Genomic DNA, 6,417 nt, shown 5'->3' on the forward strand with positions numbered 1-6,417 from the left:
CGAATTAACTTATTAAAATTGTTTTATGTAGTCTTCCAAGAGACTTTAAAAAGAACACATTCTCATCTCTACAAAAGAAATATGCAGCTTTTCTGTTAATGAACAGTAACTTAACACACCAATTGTATTCCGTCTATAGGTGAGCGGGCAGCTCTGCTACTGACCTGTCATGTAACCTTGGGCTAGTTATTTTACTTCTCTGCCTCAGTTTGTCCAAATGTAAAAAAACAAGGACAGTGATCCTGCTCACCTTTGCCCAGTGCTATAGGCTCTACATATGAAATGTACTGTATAAGAGTTAAGTATTTTTTATTAATAAAGCCTAGGAAGTACTATTTTAGTCAATGGAACTTAGTAAAATTGAGAATATAGCTATAGACCCTTTTTGTGAAATCACACTTGATTTCTGCTAAAGAAACAAGAATTTGTCAACATGTTAGCAAATAACTGAACCAGCCATAAACCACTGAAGATGAAGGGTCATCTTGCTTGTTAAGATTGGCCTAGAAATTGGGTTCAAATGCCAGCTGTTCCACAACCTCTCTGTCTGATACAAGGCAAGTCACTTCATCTATCTGCGCCTCAGCTCTCCCCGCCTATTTAGACTGTAAACTCTTTAAGTAGGGACTAACTCTCATTAAGCACCCAAAATAAGGGCTACTAGGTATTTCTCATACAAATAATAAAAAGTTAGGGACTAACAATAATGTGCCACTTTCCCAGCTGAAGGTGGAGGAGGATAGGAACTGAATCCTGACCTCAAAAGATTCCTGAGTGGATGTACCCTGAATGAGCTTATCATTTGGGTATGGAAAGACATAGACCCAGTTATGGCTATTTTCCCAAATGAGACTGTGCCTCTCTACATAACCATACATTCATATTGCCAGAACCTTCCCTTTGAAGGCTGCTCAGGCTGTCAAAACATTATTGCAAACAGCACAGCTCTCCCTCCTCTTCTAAAAGCAGAAGGGAGCTCTCCTAACCTGTTCTCCCTGGTTTGGGTAAACCGTGCTCCCTTCCACCTTGATTGAGCCAGCAAGAGTTCCCCCATCCTGTTTGCATCTTTATCTAGCAGCTGTAACCCTTTGTGATTGCTCCATCCAAAGCCACAGGCTGATGACAGTGGTAACAGTCCTTGCCTAAAGGATGACAAGGGTGCACGTACCTCTAGTTACAGCACTTTCAATTTCTACAGAAGCTAAAGAAAGTCTTGCTTTGCATGTGTAATACCACGGTGCAGCCAACTAATTATGTTTCTTGTCTCATCCCAACAAAAACTACTTAGGCAGAAAACTAAGATTTCTTCAAAGAACTGGAAACAAGAAAAGGTAAAGTTTAGCTCCTACTGACTCCTTCCTTCAGAGAGAGAGAGAGAGAGAGAGAGAGCGCGCGCATATGTTCCTAACCATTCACTGTCCTGTTTCCAACACATTTTCAACCTTTGTGCCCCAACTACAGAATAATGAGTCTTTCAATCCCTCAGATGTAGTAAGTCAACCAAGCTATCCCACACCACAGCAGGATTTTTCCCTACTGTACATTTATCCTTTCTTCATGCCCACTTCCTGTGCGCCAGGACCCATCCCTCTCATTTAAAACCACTCTTAATAATCTGACCCCGCACAGACTGTGTATTCCAGGCATTATCTTTTGTACAAAAATTCACCTGAATTAGGAAGACAAGGCTTCTGACTTGAAGAAATTACCTTGGGTTTTTGTAAAGCTCTTTGTACATTTGCAGCATTCTATCACCGTTAAATATTAGCCTTTTAAATGCCTTGAAGGGTATTAAATAACAACACGCAACCAGGTCCTCTCAATTTTAAAAGATAGGTAGACAACAGCTCACTTAATTGTACTGGCTCTGTGTAAATTCAAGGGATTCCTTAAAAAAAAAACAACTTGTCAATGTTTGGTTTTGTTTTACTTGTTATGGGTAATACCTAAGGTGTCCAAAAGACATTTTATTCTGTTTTGTTCAGCTTGTTTTCTTTGTGCATTTAACAGTATTTTGAGTACACTTGGTGTCCCTTTCATCTGTGCAGGGCCCCAATCCTACAAACAACAGTGCCTGGGCAGATTAGTGGGCTCCTCAGAGACGCAGCAAAGTCAATGGGGCTCCACACGGGCGAAGCAGTCTGCCCATGTGCTCAGCTATAAGACTGGGGCCCCACTCTGTTTCCCTTGTTTGCATGAGTCTTCTACACAGCAAGAGAGAAATACCAACTTTTTGTCAAGTTGACAGTGTCTCTTCAGACATTATCGACCCCTGGTCCCTACCCTTGCTATGGGGCACCAGCGTCGTCCTTGCAGATAGGGACCTGAGACATTTTCTTTAAATTTCCCAGAAGTGCTACTACCAGTTAGTAACAGCAATGAGAGTACTAGGATCTCAGGATTCAGTTGGCAGCTCCCATTTTAAATACTCTGTTATACGGTCCTACACATAATATGACAATATTACAAATAATTTTGGCCACATGGAGCTCTCTTTACATGAGGGTTCCCATTACTGCTACCCTGCATGAGAAAACATCAGAAAAAATGCAAGTGTAGATGCAGATTTAACAGTCTTCAAATTATTCCTTTTTGGAAGTGCTGACTACCAGACTCCTTCGAAATACCAAATGCATGAGCACCATCAAAACAAAAATATAGACTACTTTCAATGGAAGCAGCATTCAAATCACACTAGTAAATCATTACACTTTGAACTCAACATTTGTCAAACATGGCATAAAAAGAATCGTCACTCAAACCAAGAGTATGTATACGGTTCTTTTGCTACAAGAGTTTGCTCATAGCTGAGTTACATATACTTGAAAATAGGGAGATAGAATCAAAGTGCTGACACAGACTCAACTATACGCTTGTAGACAGTGATGCTATAATTAAACATTGTGGATTGCATTTTTCCTGAGGAACTGCAACCTTTACAAAAATTAGACCTACAACCCTACCTTTAAAAAGTGTGGGGGAGGGAAGAAGGGGGAAGGCAGAGAACAAGAACATAGCCACCGAATGTTTTGCTTCTACACGTATTTGCACTGCAAACCAAGATTATTATTCAGTATTTTAGTCCTCCGCTGTTCACTTGAAAGGCTCATATTGTGGCACTATGGAGATACAGATCAGCTGAAGGGAGGAAAGGAAGTGGAAGGAGAGCAAGCATCAACATTTACCAAACTGGCAGAAAAAAAAAAAAGATAAATACTACCTCCGTTTTGTACTCTGGCTTTCACATCACTTGTAACACTCTCTTATTATTGGTAGGCTATGTCTGAGCTGAAACCAAAATATTTAAATTTTCAATTGGAAATAAGTTGCCAGTGTTTTAGAGTTTGGGGATAAAGAGACATTTAAATGAATGCCTGTAGATTAAACTGCCATCAGTTCCTTCAAGCTGTCTATCCTACAGAAACAAATGTCACTTTCTCTATTTCTCTCTGAGAGATGGGCAGACTCTTGGAACATGACAGCCATATGTTCTGGTTATTGTTACCTTGGAGCTAAAGAGTGATTCATTGCAACTATTACTATAAACAAGCCTGTTTAACTTTGAACATACGAACATATCACATGCCAAGTTCAAAGTTACTATAAACCAAGTCATGAAAAATTTCTTATGATTTCCTCCAAAAATTAATCTCTACTCTCACAAATACTCAAGCCTCAGTCTAAAATCCACCATTTTTGGAATGGGAAGTTTTGTCTTGATCAGCACTGTACTAAAACTTCAAGCCCACTCTTCTTAAAGAGCTGCATACTGAAATGTACAGGAGGAAAGATGGTCTGTGTTTACAGCACAGGACTGGAAACAGGAGACTTGAGTTCTACATTCAGCTTTGCCAAAGACCTGATGCTCCCAAATTGAAATCTAAGGACTATTACTGGTCTATTGAGAAATAGCAGGACATATGAGCTGGCTTCTCATTTTCAGCTGGTAAACTGTATTAAGAGAAGTTAAAATTCTATTAAATACTTTCCTAATATGCATTCTTCATGTCAGCAATTGTGCAAATTCCATAAAACATTATACAATCGAGAATGGGAAGGGAAGTGGTCTGTGTAACCATAAATAGAAGGGAAGATGTCTGTCAGAGTCACACTACAGAGATATGGTTCATATGAAAAAAAATGAAAATCGCTGAGTCCATGGCAGAGATCTCAGTGACACCTCTGGTAAGTCACTTAATCACTACAGTCAATTTCTCATCACTTAAAGGTGCATATTACATTCTCCACCCTTTGAGAGGTTTTAATGAATTTATTTTTGTGAAGCAAAGAACACCACAAAAAAAAAAATCATTATAAATGAATGAACAAAGTGGACTTTTAGTGCTATTCTCAAACTGAATTTAAAACATGATTTGACAGATGTTTGTTCATCTCACAGTCTACCTGCATTATTGTAACAGTCCCCATCTCTGTAGTAGCTGACACCTAATAAAATTATCTTGTATAGTTACAGCAGCGGTAAGAATCAATTGCACAAACGCTCAAAAGTAACACAGCTAGAAGTCTCTCTATTACCTTAGTTATTTTCAACAGTGTCATAGCCAATATGGAATAAAGTATAATGCAGAAACTATATAATTAACTATCATATACATACTGTATTAAGAGTTGTTGTTACTATGCCATAGAGCAGACTACTTACTCAGTACTGCAGATATAACCTTTTCAGTTAATAGGGTGTTTTTTTCCTTTTAAATTCAATCCAAGTAATAGCCTACATTATTTCTTTTAAGAACAAGAAAACCATTTAGTTCCAGGAACTCCAAAGAGACTGAATTAGCATTTTTGTACATCTATAAGTTAAACATCAGGCAAGGGGATTTTTGGACATTCTGACAGAAATTTGTTCCTGGGGAGCGCAGACACTTTGTATGCCAAAAATTTCAACTAGAAGTGAATCTTCATAGGTGAGTAATAATGTCTTAAAAATAAGACTTAGTAATAGAATTAGACACGGAACTACTTCAGTCCCAAGAAGCAATTTGATAATGTAGTTAAATTATTCACAAGTGTTTAATTCAATTTGAAATGCAAGTGGAAAATTTATTATTTGATTTAAAAAGGGAACTTTCAGACAAGATTGATTTGGTTATGGCAACATTCTAGTTACACTACTTGCTCAAAATGTATGGTAACCACAACAAATCAGTTTAAATAACTCTTAAATAGGTCAATTAATCTCTGTTTCTGAGTATCAGATACCACAGTAAGTTTCATGGACACATTTACCCACTTGGCAAAGCTAATGACTAGCCAAGAAAACTATCAGATATTTGAAGATTGCTTTTGTTCTTCATGTATGCCACTGGATATGTAGTTTTACAATTAAAAAGATGGTAATGCTCAGAGTTCAGCATGTTATGGACATCAAGCTACGTGCTAGTGCTACTGCTTCATTCAGCTGGAGATGGCACAATGTTCACTTTCAAGCCCTCTTCCATGAAAAATTCAGACAATAGGCTTTGGACATATCTTTTCCTACAATTCAGCTGAGTATGTGTTCTCTACAAACTACCTTCACAAAGAATCCTAGTGTACGTCTAAGCTACCCACCAGATCGGCAGGTACTGATCAATCTATCAGTGATCGATTTATCGTGTAGTGCAGACACGATAAATAGATCCCCGATCGTGCTGCTGTCAACTCCAGAACTCCAGCTCGGTGAGAGGCGGAAGTGGAGTCAATGGGGGAGCGGCAGCCGTTGATCCCGCACCGCAAGGACACGAAGTAAGTGATTCTAAGTCCATCTAAGAAACGTCGACTTCAGCTACGCTATTCTTGTAGCTGAAGTTGCATATCTTAGATCGATCCTCCCCCACTCCCGGCCCCCCGCAGCATAGACCAGGCCCTAGCTCCTACAATAAATCTTCAAGGATCTCACATTGTGAGAGTTTTGAGAATTACTCCCACCTGAGACTTTTATAACTTAGGGCCCAATTCTGCAAAGCACATGAGCAGTCCCTATCAGCTTCAGTGCGACTACTCACATGATTAAAGTTAGCACCTGGTTAAAAGTTTTGCTGATCTGAGACATTAGTTCTGTACTGCAGTTCATTCAAGTTAAATCTGAGAGAAACATTTAAAAGAAGCAATTAATTTAGTCTTGGGAAAAATGACACCGGCCTCAACCTTTTTTTTTTTTTTTTTTTGAAATAAAACTTTTAGTCTGTAAGCATCAAAATATGCCCTTCTAAGAAACTGACTGCCTACCTCCTTGCTGTGCATTTTAAAATGCTTCCTACCAACACTTTAATCGGGGAACAAATACTCTGTGCATCTACAGCTTGTAGTGCTCAAATGGCTAGATTTATTTTTTGTCCTGTTGGTCTGCATTTACAGAAAGTTGCTAGGGACATGTGCCAACTAGACAAAGACAGTGGAGGGAAAGCCAAAGGC

The sequence above is a fragment of the Chelonoidis abingdonii genome, chromosome 4 (assembly GCF_003597395.2).
Source record: "Chelonoidis abingdonii isolate Lonesome George chromosome 4, CheloAbing_2.0, whole genome shotgun sequence".
In the NCBI taxonomy this organism is placed as follows: Eukaryota; Metazoa; Chordata; order Testudines; family Testudinidae; genus Chelonoidis; species Chelonoidis abingdonii.